This window comes from Lissotriton helveticus, chromosome 9, assembly GCF_964261635.1.
Source record: "Lissotriton helveticus chromosome 9, aLisHel1.1, whole genome shotgun sequence".
NCBI classification, from domain to species: domain Eukaryota; kingdom Metazoa; phylum Chordata; class Amphibia; order Caudata; family Salamandridae; genus Lissotriton; species Lissotriton helveticus.
In genome coordinates, this window is record NC_136070.1 from 1,130,483,555 (window position 1) to 1,130,501,661 (window position 18,107).

At 43.7% G+C, this 18,107-nt stretch overlaps 1 long non-coding RNA gene across 1 annotated transcript; it reads left to right on the forward strand.

The window, feature by feature from the left end:
• The first annotated feature begins 242 nt into the window (after window positions 1-242).
• LOC144782275 (uncharacterized) lies at window positions 243-5,577 on the forward strand. Its single transcript, XR_013601129.1, has 2 exons — window positions 243-407; window positions 5,039-5,577. It is a non-coding gene; the product is annotated as an uncharacterized LOC144782275 (long non-coding RNA).
• Window positions 5,578-18,107: the final 12,530 nt, after the last annotated feature.

The following is an 18,107-nucleotide window of genomic DNA, read 5'->3' on the forward strand; positions in this document are numbered from 1 at the left end:
AATGCGTCCCTCAACTTAATGCAGCACTTCCTTTTCATGTGACTCTTCAACAACTGGCAGTCTTGACAAAGAGTCTGACCTCACGTTTTCCCTCCTGCAATATGAGCTACTGTAAAATGAAATTCCAACAATGTTGGGGCCAATAAGGCTAGCCTCGTAGTTATATTTCTTTTCTTACACCATGATAGAATGTCCACCAGTGGTCGTCCTTAGGCAAACTTTCCTTCCCCATAAATATGGTTTGACCTTTTCTATGCCCCATACACAAGCTAACATTTCTTTCTCAGTTACAGAGTATCTTATCTGTACATCTTTCATTCTTCTTGAAGCAAACCCAATGATAAAACTCTTTTCCTCCTTCAACTTGCCTCAACACCGCATCCATACCATGGCCACTAGCATGCACAGTAAGTAAAGGTTCACACACTTCAACATAAGCTTGAAGTGCAATTGCTTGTATTACACGTTGCTTAATGAGTTCAAAATTGTTCTGTCAATGGATGTCCATATAAGCTCTGCTCCTTTTATTAGTAATATTCTGAAACATTCTGTTAATTCTGCAAAATTCCTAATGAATGTTGAGTAAAACTCCCACAAACCAATGAAAGAGCATAACTGGTCCTTTTCATTTGGATGAGGTGCTTTGATAAGTCTATCTACAATACTGGGTTTGGGCTTCACTCCATCACCTGACAACACATGACAAGATATTCAATCTCATTAGCACAAAAAATGCATTTGTCCTCTCTAAGAGTGACACTGTTGGCAAGTCAGACAGATAACACATTTTCTACAGCTCCACGTATGCCAGCATGAATTAATATATAATCCTGGAACACCACTACATGTTTCATGTGAGCAAACATTATAGACATAACTTTTTTAAACATAGAAGCAGCAGAGGGCCGTCCAAATGGCATACGGCAAAATTGAAATATTCCATCAGGTGTTACAAAGGCAGAAACATGAAGTGACTCTTCATCTAATACCCCCTAATGGGAAGCTGCTCATAGATCTAATTGTGTAAACCATTTGAACTGACCTACAGCTATGACTAGTTCTTCAATTGGGGATCAAGGATCATTTTCAACACAAATAGCCTTGTTAAGGGACCTCAGATCAACACACAAGTGCAAATCCCTGTTTTTTTATCGGACAGAAGAATTGGTGAAAGCCAAACGTGGCATCCACAGGTTCTACAAAACCATTGTCTTGCATTTCTTTCATCATTTTCATTAATGTATGCCTTCCACTATGTTTCTGGTAGAACCTGTTCTTTTACCTTAATGGTAAGGGCAGCATGTTTTATTTTGCCCACCTTGTTATTAAAGACTTCTGTAAACCTTTCTCTCCATCAAAGATTAGAAACAAATGCAACAAGGGAAACCGTACATTTCAGACCAGGTCTAATGATCATGAAAATCTGCCTGAGGCCACAATCCCAGTACATTAATACCCTGATGAGCTACATACACTTTGCTTTGCATCCTTTTGCGAACACTCTGTATTTTTAGCTATATCTGTTGCCTCATCAAGTGATTGTTTTTTTCAGGTTAATAGCCTTTGTTGAATTTTCTTTGAATGAGACCTAGAAACAATTTGGTCACAAATGAATTATTGCTGCGAATCCTTCAAACTCACAATATGATGCCAATATTTTTAAAGCTGTAACATACGAATCAATAGACTCATCTGGTTTCTGAATACAAGTAAAAGAAATTGTGTCTATGTACTACTAAATTCACCTTCTCTTTGAAGTGTGTGTCCAGCTGCTTCACAGCAACCTGATATTGGTCCACATCTTCATTGTCAAGAAAAGTGATCAAATACATTCTGCCCTTCAAACCCCAGATAGTAATATAACAAGTTTAGTTTTCTGTCAGCTTTATACTTCCTACCCTCTTTTGCACCTAGATAAGCCTTAAAAGATCTGTACCATAAACACAATATCAAAGTTGACTCTCCTGGTTCTTGAAGAAATGGAGTGGGTGGCATGACTGTTTGCATAATATATAAGTTATAGTGTGGCGTATTCTGTAAAAAATAATACAAGAGTTTTAATTACACATCATAAAATCAGCTGCAACCATCCATAGATATTATGACCTTTACTGAATAAAGTGCACCAATCGCTGTTGACACTAACCAAATGCTGCTTTTAGCAGTAGAGAATGCAACACATTGCTGAATAAAGCATGCCAATCACTGTTGACACTCACCAAATCCTGCTCTTTAGCTGAGGTAAATGATACAGATCAAAAAGTGTGCCAATCACTGTTGTTGCTGCCACAATCATGCATGCAGTACTTAATCACTGATTGTAGGTGGCACTATGTGCCAACAGCACCGCTTCTTACTGGAGACACTCTTGCTTGCTATAGTCTGCTGCCATTGAAACAGATGCCCATTAGATGTTGCAGAACAAGGGAGACTAGGTGAGGTTATGTCAAGAAAGTTACTAATATTATTGCACCAGGGGATGTTTGGACTTTACTCAGAATGTGTCCTCCACTATTCTGTATTACTATGATCACATAAAAAAGTGCACGAGGGCCACGTGCCGGCTGAGAAATGAACTACCTTTAAACATCTTCACAGCGATGAACACTCCCTGCTAGGTGAGTTCACAAGTGGAGGCACGCGAACAATGAGATAACAATGGACAGAGAGCGCATGCAGTATACAGCTCTCTTTGCGCTGTCACCATGTCTACTGCCGAGATGCGCTGCTACCTAGATAACACACATCTCCCCCCTTAACACAAACAACATACAAATTACAACTAAGGGTCAGATGTAGGAGAGCAAATACCGGTCGGTAACGGCCGAATTCGACCGTTACCGACCGGTATTTGGGTTTTCAGATGTAGGGGCCATTATTTTACCAAATCGGTAAATTTACAGAATCGGTAAATTTACCGATTCTGTAAAATACCGAATCGGTAATTTTACTGATTCGGTAAATCCAAATGTAGGTGACACTCCTGAGAGTGTCACAGGCCCTTAAGAGTCGGTATTTTACCACACAATCCTATTGTGTGGTAAAATACCGAATCCAGGTGTGCATGCACATCTGTGCATGCACACTGTGCAATGTGACACACAGACATGCCCTTAGGGCATGTATGTGTGCCACATGTCACACATGCCTTTACTTCGGGTGCTAGAGGGTGTCAAAGTGACACCCCCTGCACCCTTGCAACATTCGGTATTTACCGATTCGGTAAATACCGATTCGGTATTTACCATTGATTCCTATGGGCTTCACAGCCCATAGGAATCAATAGGAAATACCGATTCGGTATTTACCGAATCGGTAAATACCGAATGTTACCGATTCGGTATTTCTAATTTAAAAATTAGGTACATCTCCCTCCTTCATATTTACCGATTCATAAATGCCGAATCGGTAAAATTCGGTATTTATGAGTCGGTAAATGTCCCTCACCTACATCTGGCCTAAATCTTGTAATAATAACCGATGAAAAAACCTATACTAATATAACAACACAGAGAAAGGAACTGTACACTGAAAAAACAATACTTTTATGGCTAGGTACAAGGTCCCTATAATAGTACATGCAAAGTTAAACATAGGTATAAGTATCTGCTATAAACTTTCCTTTTGTATACAGAACTAAAAGGAAAACCCAAAGAATAACCAATCAACCCACTACAAAATTCTTTAACTTTGCAGGAAGAGAAACAACCCTTCAAGACTGAATAATAATCAACTTGGCACTTCTACGATTTTCAACTAATGATCTGCAACTTCTTAAAGCTTCTGCAGCAGCAGCATGAGATGAATGAACTCAGCAGCTCACTACAAAAATCACAGCTTCCCACTCCTTCACATCCTGGGGCAAATCACTGGCGCAGCACTGCTTCTTTGAAAAAGAAACACACGGAACCGCTAGTAAAGTGCATGGTACCCCCTCCACACTGATAAACACCAGATGCTAAGATACACTCCAACCCCAATGTCACAATAGTTACAGTCTCTACAGAGCACAAAAACACAGCACTTGCTTAAGGTTTGATCCCGCGGTGATCGCTAATCCATTAACAGCCGGTAGATTGCCGTCCACACTTAAGTGCGCCCCTATGCCCGTAAAATAGTAAAAACCAGTACCTTAACAACAAGTTGAAAGAATAGCTTGTTTTCTCTAGCCAGCCGTTCGCCGATATGTAAAGATGAATGTCCTTCATTGTACTTATCTTCTTATGATTTATTGTATCAAGCAATGGATCAAGATACAACCAAAGGGCCAAGAGGACACACTCCAACTGTGCCTACATTCAAAGATAAATATTATACATCCCAATACAAAACACATAGCTGGCCAGTGAATATCAGTATCCTCCTATTACCTCACTGTGACATAGATAGCCAATGAACACACAGCAACCAAGACACCACATAACTCTTTTTTCAAAAAGTGCAAAGTCATAGCTACTGCAAGATCACTTTGTGTCATCATTGAAATGTACAGGAAAAATGCAAGGTTAATTAAAAGTGCAAACAACAGAGAACTTAGACCAGCTTATTTTGTATACAAGACCCCATGTGGTCTATAAGACAACTCAGTAATGCACATTTTATACACAAAGGTCACAAGGAAGAATGAATCTTTCTGAGGTTCAACGGATCATTTCAGAAGGCATGCAAATCTTTGATCTAGCTTGCTGCTTTTCCCTGTGTTTTTTCCATGATTCTGTTTGCATATCTTACATGTATAATTAAAATATATACATCTTTTTTAAGTTATACTAAATTATTTCCAAACAACAGTATAAAAATCTTAGCAAGAATTTCCTTCGATGTACAACATATTTGAATTGATATAGGGAATAAACAAATACACATTTGAGGTAGATACTTCTGTATTGGGTGGAGACATATGATTTGCTACACCTTAAAGAGGAATGTTTGATGATAACTGCATGCATTGCATACTTGCCATACAAATGTTCTAATTTCTTTGTTATTGTGTAGAAAGATGCTTTCATTCATCTGTTTCCTCTCTTCCTATGACTAGATGCCATATCAATGTGATATGTGAGTGGCACCATCCCAGAAATGTGGCCATTTCCATGCTGCTAGCCATTGTCCAACCTGAGAGTGAACACAAGCAAACCCAGATGCACTTCAGCCTTATTGGACTTCAACAGTGAGAACCAGCTTTGGTCCCTAAGCCTTATCAAGCTTGGAAGCCAAGTGTTGGTGCTCCTACAAAACATAGGTCAAGGGGCATGAATCAATTTAAACCACTGGTAATTACTCTGAGCACATTCCACTTCCATTGTTTATATGTCTGTACGATTATAGGCAGAGAACAACCATTTGCAAATCATCTTTAGCCCAGCCTTAGAAGATCTTTGATCATCTCTAATATTTTTTAGCCAAGAAATGCTAATTTGGTGAATGAAAATCTGCAAATTTGATCTGCAGAAAGTCATAATAATTGTATCACATTACAGTTAATATAGTTTTTACTGGGATTCCTTTTTGAATGTATGTAGTTTTCTGAAAATGTAAAAAAAATTATCTTTTTTGAATAAACAGTGCATGACTTAAGCACAAATGCAAGGTGTTTTTCTATTCAGCAGGATTCAGGGAGATGCAAAGGAGTCCAATATTGAGCAAGAAGTGAGATGAGAGGGATAAAGTAAAGGAGAGAGAAAAAGAGAGAGTGAGAGATGAGATTTAGGGCCAGATGTACAACCTTTTTTTGCTGCCACAAATGGGAGATCGACCCATTTGCGACTAAAAAATAGGTTCCAGGCATGTACAAATGCTATTTTGCGAGTCACTGACTCGCAAAATAGCATTTGCGACGCTCGCTATTAGGAAGGGTTGTCCCTTCCTAATAGCGAGCACCATGCCATGTACTGTTGTTTTGCGACTGCATTGGTGGCCGCAAAACACTCGCAGTTTACCACCTACGTCAAGTAGGTGGTATTCTACTCGCAATTTTTTTTTAAGAGCAGCCAGTGGTCCCAGTAACCACTACCTGCCCTTAAATATTTTTACTGAAAAGTTTCATTTTTATTTTTTATATGCAACCCGTTTTCTTTGAAGGAAAACAAGATGCAATTAAAAAAAAACTGCTTTATTTAAAATCAGTCCCAATCATGGTGGTCTGCTGACCCCGGCAGGCCACCATCCCTGGGAGTGCCAGACTTTCCCAATGGGGTCGCAAATTGCGATAGCCTCCTTAATATTCATGAGGCATGCAATTTGTGACCCCATTGGGAATCGCAAACAGTGTCTGAGATACTGTTGTACATTAAGTTTAGCGAGTCGCAATTTTACGCAATTTGCGACTCACTAAACTTAATGGTCGTACATCTGGCTCATAATGTATGCCAGTGGCAAGGAGCCCTAAAATACTAAAATACCCCAAGATAAGTTCTCATTCAGGGAAGCTTCTTTAAATGGAATTAAGATTATATAGTGCAGGGCCTGAATCCGGTCACATGATCTAGCCTTGTCTGTCACTTCTTTGCAGGCAAGAGCTGTGCCATTGTTGTTGTTGTCAATGGTTCTTACCAGCAGGAATCATAGAATCACAAGTAAAAAGAAATGGGCAATATCACTTATAAAAAGAAATGTCGCTTGGATCCACAGAATGTCAAAAAATATTGTCCCGTCACCAAAATAAACTTTTTGTTGAAGGCGGTAAAGAAGGCAACCACAATCCAATTACATACCTTCTTAAAACATCTTCTAAAACTGGTGTAGTAACCACACAGAGATGATTAGTGGTTAAATTTCGTATTTATTGGAGAGCAAGCAGTAACGGTCTGCTCACATTCAAGCTCTCTCCACCAACTGCCTAACTACACATTCTAGAATGTCCCGCTACCCGGGCAACAGGTACCTATGACATCTGGCTTACACAGATAACACACATCTCACCCCTTAACACAAACAACATACAAATGACAACTAAATATTATAATAAAAACAGATGAAAAAACTATGCTGATATAACAAAACAGAGAAAGGAACTGTACACTTAAAAAAAACTATACTTCTACGGCTAGGTACAACGCTACCATAATTGTACATGCAAAGTAAAACATAGGTATACATATCTCCTATAAACTTTCCTTTTGTATACAGAACTAAAAGAAAAACCCAAAGAATAACCAATCACCCCACTACAAAATCCTTTAAATTTGCAGGAAGAGAAACTACCCTTCAAGACTGATTAATAGTCAACTTGGCACTTCTATGATTTTCAACTAATGATCTGCAACTTCTTACATCTTCTGCAACAGCAGCACCAGCAGTAGGTATGTTCAAATAAGCATTTTCAACAGCATTGCCTTCACCCATTGTTGCGGGGATTCTGCTCATAAACAGAACTAGTGGTACAAAAGGGGGTGGTGATGGACGGAGAATCTGAACCAATCAAACACTCACACCCAGTCAAAAGATCTGGGTTTGATCCATTACCGTTCTTTAGCCCACTCTGCCACCCCAGTTCAGACATGGCTATATGCAAATCAGTCTGACCCTGTGCCTCATGGGAACAGTCCAGCCCGAACTGCCAAGCCATGCCTTCCCTGGACCGGAAACAAGCTTCCGAGGACCGGTTTCTGGCATTACAGCCGTCTTCAGCCCGGCTTGCTTGAATCCAGTGGCAAAGTGAGCAAGGGACTCACGTCTGAGCATACCCTGCCACACTTATGGCGGCCAAAGCGGTACAAAAGGGGGTGGTGATGGACGGAGCATCTGAACCAATCAAACACTCACATACAGTCAAAAGATCTGGGTTTGATCCATCACCGTTCTTTAGCCCACTCTGCCACCCCAGTTCAGACATGGCTATATGCAAATCAGTCTGACCCTGTGCCTCATGGGAACAGTCCAGCCCGAACTGCCAAGCCATGCCTTCCCTGGACCGGAACCAAGCTTCCGAGGACCGGTTTCTGGCATTACAGCCGTCTTCAGCCCGGCTTGCTTGAATCCAGTGGCAAAGTGAGCAAGGGACTCACGTCTGAGCATATCCTGCCACACTTATGGCGGCGAAAGCGGTACAAAAGTGTGTGGTGATGTACGGAGCATCTAAACCAATGAAACACTCACACCCAGTCAAAAGATTTGGGTTTTGATCCATCACCGTTCTTTAGCCCACTCTGCCACCCCAGTTCAGACATGGCTATATGCTAATCAGTCTGACCCAGTGCCTCATGGGAACAGTCCAGCCCGAACTGCCAAGCCATGCCTTCCCTGGACCGGAAACAAGCTTCCAAGGACAGGTTTCTGGCATTACAGCCGTCTTCAGCCCGGCTTGCTTGAATCCAGTGGCAAAGTGAGCAAGGGACTCACGTCTGAGCATACCCTGCCACACTTATGGAGGCCAAAGCTGTACAAAAGGGGGTGGTGATGGACGGAGCATCTGAACCAAACAAACACTCACACCCAGTCAAAAGATCTGGGTTTGATCCATCACCGTTCTTTAGCCCACTCTGCCACCCCAGTTCAGATATGGCTATATGCAAATCAGTCTGACCCTGTGCCTCATGGGAACAGTCCAGCCCGAACTGCCAAGCCATACCTTCCCTGGACCGTAAACAAGCTTCCGAGGACCGGTTTCTGGCATTACAGCCGTCTTCAGCCCGGCTTGCTTGAATCCAGTGGCAAAGTGAGCAAGGGACTCACGTCTGAGCATACCCTGCCACACTTATGGCGACCAAAGCGGTACAAAAGGAGGTGGTGATGGACGGAGCATCTGAACCAATCAAACACTCCCACCCAGTCAAAAGATCTGGGTTTGATCCATCACCGTTCTTTAGCCCACTCTGCCACCCCAGTTCAGACATGGCTATATGCAAATCAGTCTGACCCTGTGCCTCATGGGAACAGTCCAGCCCGAACTGCCAAGCCATGCCTTCCCTGGACCGGAAACAAGCTTCCAAGGACCGGTTTCTGGCATTACAGCCGTCTTCAGCCCGGCTTGCTTGAATCCAGTGGCAAAGTGAGCAAGGGACTCACGTCTGAGCATACCCTGCCACACTTATGGCGGCCAAAGCGGAACAAAAGGGGGTGGTGATGGATGGAGCATCTGAACCAATCAAACACTCACACCAGTCAAAAGATCTGGGTTTGATCCATCACCGTTCTTTAGCCCCCTCTGCCACCCCAGTTCAGACATGGCTATATGCAAATCAGTCTGACCCTGTGCCTCATGGGAACAGTCCAGCCCGAACTGCCAAGCCATGCCTTCCCTGGACCGGAACCAAGCTTCCGAGGGCCGGTTTCTGGCATTACAGCCGTCTTCAGCCCGGCTTGCTTGAATCCAGTGGCAAAGTGTGCAAGGGACTCACGTCTGAGCATACCCTGCCACACTTATGGCGGCCAAAGCGGTACAAAAGGGGGTGGTGATGGACGGAGCATCTGAACCAATCAAATACTCACACCCAGTCAAAAGATCTGGGTTTAATCCATCACCGTTCTTTAGCCCACTCTGCCACCCCAGTTCAGACATGGCTATATGCAAATCAGTCTGACCCTGTGCCTCATGGGAACAGTCCAGCCCGAACTGACAAGCCATGCCTTTCCTGGACCGGAAACAAGCTTCCGAGGACCGGTTTCTGGCATTACAGCCGTCTTCAGCCCGGCTTGCTTGAATCCAGTGGCAAACAGAACTATGCACAGGAAAACAGGACCTTAGTGAGTAGGTGGTGCACCAACCTACCACATCCGTACCCAAAATACCTTACCGACTAGCTATAGTGTCTAATTCGTTCTCTGTCTACAGTGAAGCTACCAATTATTAGACAACTCAGAACATGGTATCCTATCTTGGGAAACGCAGGAGCCAGACACTCTTTCTTTCAGCCACTCATACTTGTCCACAATGTGAGTAATCAGTGGCGCAGTATAGTTTAAAATGTTTATTTCAACTAACAGGCTCTATAGTGCAGTACACGGGCCAATACTAGCAGCAGAATGCATAAACACAATAGAGTCAGCATTGTTACAATTCCATAGAACATTAACGGGAAAGTCATGTTATAGAAAACAATGGAAAAGGACGGAATGACCTAACCACCCTCATAAAACAGAAGACCTCTGGGCTTTGTCAGCAGACCCCATACCTCACGGCCTAGATGCAATGTTCACATCGCACAACAAACACGGGTCTTCTCTCTGGAAGGGTGTCTCTCCGTGTGTGTGAAAACAGATTGTGTTTGCAATATTAAAGTACACGATTTCCAGAGGTGCAGCTGTGTGAAGCCTGTTATGTCTAGGTGCGAGGGAAAGATCAGAACAGAATAACAAGGGCCATTGTTGTTTAACCTTGAACATCATGTGCAGACTACACCTCAGAGTACGGCAAAGAACCTGCAAAGCAGACAGTTCTCATGTGTAAAAGGGGCACAAATAAGTATTGAGAAATAGATGCTTGCAGTATCGTGCGCAAAAGCAGGTTTATGGCAGCGAAGCTCATGCTAATTTAGCAATTGTCGACAATGGACCTATAAGCCTTACCTCACCCTCAGATCATTAGTACCTAATTAATCCATAATATTATCTGTACATTGGTTACAATTAAGTGGACTTACAACCATACCATCCTTCCACAACCACAAACCATTGCCTTCCACATCTACGCACTTCCTTTGCATATCCTGCTTCCAAGACAACATTTTGTTACATCAAGACAATTTACTAAAATGACAGATCTTCCCATCATTCAGTTTCGCTGAACATGCGCGCACTTTCATTACTTGGAGTGGTTGAGAAAATTTACTGATGGCCTTCTTAATTTTACGAACAAATTTCACTTTTACCCAATCTCCTTTTTGCAACACTACATTTCTTCACACCATACTTCTTATCATAATACTCCTTGTAGGTCTTCTCAGTTCAGGTTATCTTAACCACACCTGGAGACAATTATCTCTGAAATTCTGAAGACATCCAAGCATTGTTGTCTTTGGTGAAAGGTTCCCGATCCTTTATAACACTGAAAGGAATATACCCTGTCACAGAAGGCATAATCCTGTGGCCCATACCAGTTTACTCTACTCCACCCTCCAATCCTTACCTGCATTAATAGCAGCTTAAAAACTTCCCATTATCACCCTATTGAACAAATCTACACCTCCATTACCACCAGAATGATAAACTGATGTGTTCCTAGCTTTAAATCCATTTCTAAATAGGAACATTTTCAACTTTTCTGTAGTAAATTGTGGACCAATATACCTTACCAAAGTTTTTGGAATACCTTCCCTCCAAAATTGTTTTTCAGGGTAAGAAATATTCACAGTTGCATCAACATTTTGATGAGCATCAACTCAAGGCCACATGGAATACAAACCCAGTAGCACAATTATATACTTGGGCACTTCCTTACTGTCCAAAATTGGACCCAAAATATCCACAGCCAAAGCTTCACAAGGATTTTCTGGAATATCTCTAAGACCCAAAGGAGGTCGAAAAACCTTCTGAGACGTATCCATGTTCATTAAGCTCTCACACAACCTTATACAATTTTCCATGTCAAAATCCACTCCGGGTGACCAATATGACACTTTCAGTCTTCTCTTAGACTTAACAATATCTAAATGTCCTTCATGCATAATCTCCAAAATCCTTTCCCTCAAAAGATGGGGAGATACAATCCTTCCACCTCTCAATCCTTTATTAGAAATTGACAATCCATCCTTGAGCTCCCAAAATGTCTTACTCTCTTCATCCAACATATTCTTAGTACAGCCATCTCTACAAAACATAACTTTTAATTCCGGAAAGTACTACATCCTCCTCATAACCAGATACCCAATTTCCCTTTGAAATTACTTGAATTTCACAGTCTACCATAGCAATGCTATATTCATTACACTAATCTAAAATTCATTCTTGCAGTTGTAAAGGGGATCTGCTCAGATAATCTGCTACTTTGTTCCTATGTCCTAGTAAATGATCAACATCAGATGTATAATCGAGTAACCTAAAAGACATTCTAGCAATACGGGGAGTAGCTTTCATTGAACCATAAGTGGTCAACACTTTAACTAGTGGCTTGTGATTGGTGTGTAAAGTGAATCATGCAACCCCACAATTACTGTAGAAATCTTTCAATTGCCCACACACAAGCAAGCATTTCTTTCTCATTAACCGAGTATTTTTCCTCAACAGATGTTAAGGAACGGGAAGCAAAAGATTCAGTGCTCTCTACACCTTCGACCGAGACTTTGGTCAAAACAGCTCCTAATCCCTTAGCACTAGCATCAGTGGTTATATTAGTATGAACAGTTTGATCAAAATCCTATAAGGGAACCACAACACTGATGTCATTCTTTATACTCTGAATTTCTTTTTGCAACCCCCTCATTCCACTTGAATTTATTTCGCTCCTTCAATAATTGCATCAAATTGTAAGTCTTCCCTGCAAAACCTCTCACAGACTTGGAATAGTATTCTGACAAACCTAAAAATGATAGCTAATCCTCTCTACAAGTGTGCAGATGCATCTCTGATAGAATCCCTCTTCTCTTTCTTAGGAGAAATTCCAGCTTCACCAACTTTGTGGCCCAAATAATAATATACTGATTACTTCCTAAATTTGCATTTCCTCAACGCCGCTGTCAAACCATTTGTCCTCAATATTTCCAGGGCCATCTGCAACTTACTATCATGTCCCTTTTTACTTTTCCCCATCACCAAGATGTCATCCTAAAAATAAACACTCCCTTCACACCTTTAAATAACTGAAGCATCAACCTTTGAAATACAGCTGTGACAGACACTAATCTAAATGGCATGTAGACAAGTCTGTAACAACCAAAAGTTGTAATGAATGCCTGAGAATTTTACTAGCTGGATGAAGGGGTGTCTGTTGGTATGACGATGGCAAGTAGTTGGTGGAAAACCATTTAACCCTTTAGTTTTAGCAAGTTACTCATTAATCTTGAAAGAGGAAATTTCTCTGCCACAATATTCTTCTTGAGGTCGCACAAATCAACACATAATCTTATTGCCCTATTGACCTTCCTGGCAACCGCCAAAGGTGAAAGCCACTCCACACACTCAATAGGTACAACAATACCCTTTTTTCCAATCAATCGAATTCCTTGGCAGGCTCTCCATTCACACTTAGAGGAAAACTCCTCACCTTATGACAAATAGGTGTAGCTTTCTCCTGTACTACAATCTTTGTGTACAAAACCTTCAAGCTTCCCTACTGCACTGGAAAAAACCTGAAAACTCTTCCTTCCACCTCTGAGCCTCCTCAGATTCAGACTGTTTTAATAGCAACACTTGATCTCTATTACTGGGATCTAACATTATACCCAATGTCCTTTAACTGATCTAACCCAGAACCAATGGTCCCAGTTCCGCTGCATACAATTTACCCATCATTCTTCTTCCTTTCAATTCAAAACACTGCTCTCCAACTTAGGAAATTTCTCGCCAGTGAAGTTAAAATGATGGATAGCCGTCTCCATCAAGTTATCTCCCAAGACTTCAAGGAACGTCTCATCACATATAGTATAGGGAGACCCAAAATTCGCCACAATCGAGATTGCAACACCTCCAATTTTTGTATCACACACAGGTTGTGCCTTTGACCGAGTGTTCAAATGCAATACGGGGCATTCAACACATAAAACTCCTATTTCGCTCTGCTCCCCCTCAATGGATTGTTCAGAATCAGATTTCCCAGCAACATACTTCACTGTTTGGTTCACACCCTGTTTATCTTTCTGCATGCTTTGGCAAAATGCCCTATTACTCAAAGTAGGAACATTTAGCCTTAGCAGCTGGGCAAATCTTGTCTCTAGCCAAATGTTCTTTGATACCACACGTAAAACAGCCAAGGCCTTTTACCACACCTTCCCTACTTTTCGTATTAATATTTCCTGATTTGGTCACATCACTTTTAGTCATTTTAGCCTTTGAAACCAAACAAACTGACAAAGTTTCCCTATCGTAGTTAGCCAAAGATTTAGCTGCTTCGGCACACCTTTTAGAGAGTTCATCTTTCTTCACAATCGCTACAATATCCTTTAGGGGTGAATTCTCACTCACCCATAACCTTTCTTGTAGGTTGGAATCATTGACAGGCATAATTATTTGCTCATGTGTAAACTCACCATGTAACAAACCAAATTTTCACAGTAGCCAATTTCTTAATTGCAGCGATATAATCCTATATAGGTTCCATTTTTCCCTGTTTCCTTTGAAAAATATATACCTATTGTTAGAACTGGGGGTCTCTAGTTGGCAGAGGTAGGTACCACTGTCCAAATAGGGACCCTTGCTTCTAGTCAGGGTAAGGAGGAAACCCTCTGAGATAACCCCTGCTCACCCTCTAGGTAGCTTGGCACGAGCAGTCTAGGCTAACCAGAGGCAATGTGTAAGGTATTTGTACCAACACTCACAGTAACACAGTGAAAACACCACAAACTGACTCCACAACAGTTTAGAAAAATAAAGGTATTTAACCTAAACTACACAAGACCAAAACGACAAAAATCCAACATACACAGTTCAAGAATATGGTTTCAAAAAGAGTTCTTAAGGTTTGCGTTAAAGTTCTTCAAGTTGCGGTAAAATAAACCACAGATGCGTGAAAAGTTCACAGTTGCATCACGTTTACTCACAGTACCTTTTAGTTGCAACAAAGTTCCAAAAAGCAGAAGCTGCTGCGGTGGAAAACAAGCAATGCGTTGCTCCTGAGACCCTGGGGAGGCGATGCGACAACCCCGCTGCAGCAGTGGGCGTGTTGCGACGAATCCGGTCTGTATGGGGAGGAAGGCCACTTGTATGGATTCCGGTGCGTAGGTTCCGTAGGAAGTTTGTTCTCGCAAAGGCACGATGTGACGATCTCGTAGGGGCTGCGACGATCTCCGGGGCGACGATGCGCGGTCCAGCGGTGATCCTCTCTCTTGCAGCTCCTCGATGCGATGGTTCTGCGACGATGCTTGCAGTGACGTGATGCGGTCCGCAAGCAAGCGGTGCGGCGATCTCACCCAGTGACGACAGGCTCTGCGACGACACTCGCAGCGATGTTCGACTTTCCCGCACCGGTCTGGTGCGTCCCGCAAACGAAGGATGCGACATCTCTGGCAGCGGCGTCAGGCGCTGCGACGATCTCGACCTTCGTAGCGGCGGGAATCTTTTCACACTGTCGGGGATGCGCTCCGCAAGCGAGCGATGCGACACTTTTCAAATGCAAGAGTCTCTCAAGCTTAGTTTCAAGCATCCCAGCACAGGTACAACTTCCAGAGGCCCCACAACTGGATCAAGCACTCTAGGAGGGACAGAACTCTCTCAGCAGAGGTCAGGGAAGCTGGGGGTGAAGTCATTTTGTTCCTGGGACTTCAGAACAGGGAGCCAGCTCTTCTCAGGCCCTTGGAGATTCCTTCAAGACAGGGGACACAGCACACTAGCAAAGTCCTTCCCCTCTCCTTGGCAGCAAAGCAACAGCAGGTCAGTCCAGCAGAGCAACAGCAGGACAGTCTTCCTTCTTCAGTTTCAGCTTTCTCCTTGGCAGAGGTTCCTTCTTGATTCCAGGATGATCTAATTTTCTGTTGTCAGGGGTCCTGTACTTATACCCCTTAAGTCTTTGTTCTCTCTGTGCATGTGGGCCCTGAGCCCGGTCTGAACCAGTTCTGGGTGTGCCCTGAGTACTTTGTTTTGCTGGCTTCTTCCTTCCTTTCAGAGTGAGGGGCAGGGTCGTCAGCCGCCCAGCAGGAGGTGGAGCCAGCATTGTGGAAGGCAGGCACAGCCCTATTCAGGCCCAGGTACTAACTCCTCCCACCACTCCAGTTGCAAATGCAGTCATTCAGCCTAGGGCTGACTCAGCCAGCCTCCTGGGGAATCCCCAGCCCCTGTCACTCTCAAACCAGACAGTCAATACACAAACAGGCCCAGGCACACAGAAGGGTCAGACAAGAGAACAGCAACTTTCTTAAAAGTGCTGTTCTCAAACACAGGATTTAAAAACAACCTTTCCTAAAAGATGTGTTATTAAATTCTGAGTTCAGGGATACTAGATACTTATGTCCTATCTTGTTCCTATGAGAAGAAATACTGGAAGCCACTGTAGCCAGCATCCCCCATGTTAATCTATGGAGCAAGATAGCCTTACAATAGTGAAAAACGAAAATGGCTGCCATTCACTACCAGAGCATGTCACCTGCACTAGTACATGCTCTACCTTTTACATACACTGCACCCTGCCCAGGGGGTACCTTGGGCCTTCCATAGGGGTGACTGATGCGCACAAAAAGGGAAGGGTTAGGCCTGGTCAGTGGGACACTGACCAGGAGGACATGGCAGTTCTAAACTGCACACAGGCCCTGCAGTGTCAGGCCTGAGACATCATTTTAGGGCTAGTCCTGTGGGTGGCACAATCAGTGCTGCCGGCCCACTAGTAGCATTTGTCATCACCAGCCCTGGCACACCCAGTGCACTTTACTAGGGACTTCATGGTGATAAAAATATACCAAACATGTATATCCAATCAGAATAACAATTTACATAGGGAGCACTTACACTCTGGCACTGATCAGCAGTGGCAGAGTGTCCAAAGCATCTAAACCATCAAAAACGAAATCATGTACAGCATCAAAAATACAGGAGGTAGAGGCAAAAAGATAGGGGGAAACCACGCCAAAGATGCCAGGTCTAACATGGCCCCTCCAGCTGAAAGTGGGGAGAACTACCCACCCTCTTGGGAGTTCTCTTCACTAAGGCGGAAAAACCTGGACAGACCATCAGCATTGGTGTGTTCTGTACCAGGGCGGTGTTCCTCCGTAAAGTCCATTCCCTGTAGGGAGATGGACCACCTCAACAGTCTTGGGTTCTCACCCCTCATTTGCATTAACCATCTGAGGGGCCTGTGGTTGGTCTGAACACGGAAGTGAGTCCCAAACAGGTAGGGCCTCAGCTTCTTCAGAGCCCAGACCACAGCAAAAGCTTCCCTTTCGATCGCACTCCACCTCTGTTCCCTGGGGAGTAGCTTCCTACTAATAAAAGCTACCGGCTGGTCTCCATTCTCCTCAGTGACTTGTGAGAGTACTGCTCCCACACCATGCTCTGAAGCGTCTGTCTGTATTACGAACTCACTGGAAAAGTCAGGTGCCTTGAGCACCGGTGCTGTGCACATTGCAGTTTTCAGGGCATCAAAAGCAGTTTGGCAGGCATCAGTCCAGTCAACTCTTTTGGGCAACTTCTTGGAAGTGAGTTCTGTCAAGGGGGCGACAATGGTGCCATATCCCTTGACAAACCGTCTGTAATACCCGGTGAGTCCTAAAAAGGCTCTCACCTTTGTCTAGGTCTCGGGGGGCTCCCAAGCCAGAATGGTATCAATCTTTGCCTGTAGGGGCGTCACCTGGCCGCTCCCCACCTGGTGTCCCAAATACACCACAGATCCCTGCCCTATCTGGCACTTGCTGGCCTTGATAGTGAGGCCTGCCCTTTGCAGAGCCTTCAACACTTCGCAGAGGTGTTGCAAGTGTTCCTCCCACGTGGAGCTGAACACAGCAATGTCATCCAGGTATGCGGCGCTGAATTCCTCCAGCCCGGTCAGTACCTGGTTAACCAGTCTCTGGAATGTGGCAGGGGCATTCTTCAACCCAAAGGGCATGACTCGGAACTGGAAGTGCCCCTCTGGCGTTGAAAATGCTGACCTCTCTTTGGCCCCATCAGTTAAGGCAATCTGCCAGTACCCAGAAGTCAAATCAAATGTACTGAGGTACTGGGCAGCTCCCAACCGATCCACGAGCTCATCAGCTCTGGGGATGGGGTGTGCGTCAGTCTTCGTGACCACATTGAGCCCACGGTAGTCCACGCAAAGCCGGAGTTCTGGGGGGCCACCGGGCGTAGCAGCTTTCTTGGGCACCAAGACATCTGGGCTAGCCCAGGGGCTGCTGGAGGGCTCAATCACCCCTAGCGCCAACATCTTGGAAACCTCTTCCTTGATGCTGGCCCTGACCTTGTCAGCTACTCTGTAAAATTTTTGTTTCACAGGCAGACTGTCTCCACTGTCCACATCATGGACGCACCAGTTGGTGACTCCTGGGGTCAGGGAGAACAGGGAGGAGAACTGACCCAACACTTGGCGACAGTCACTC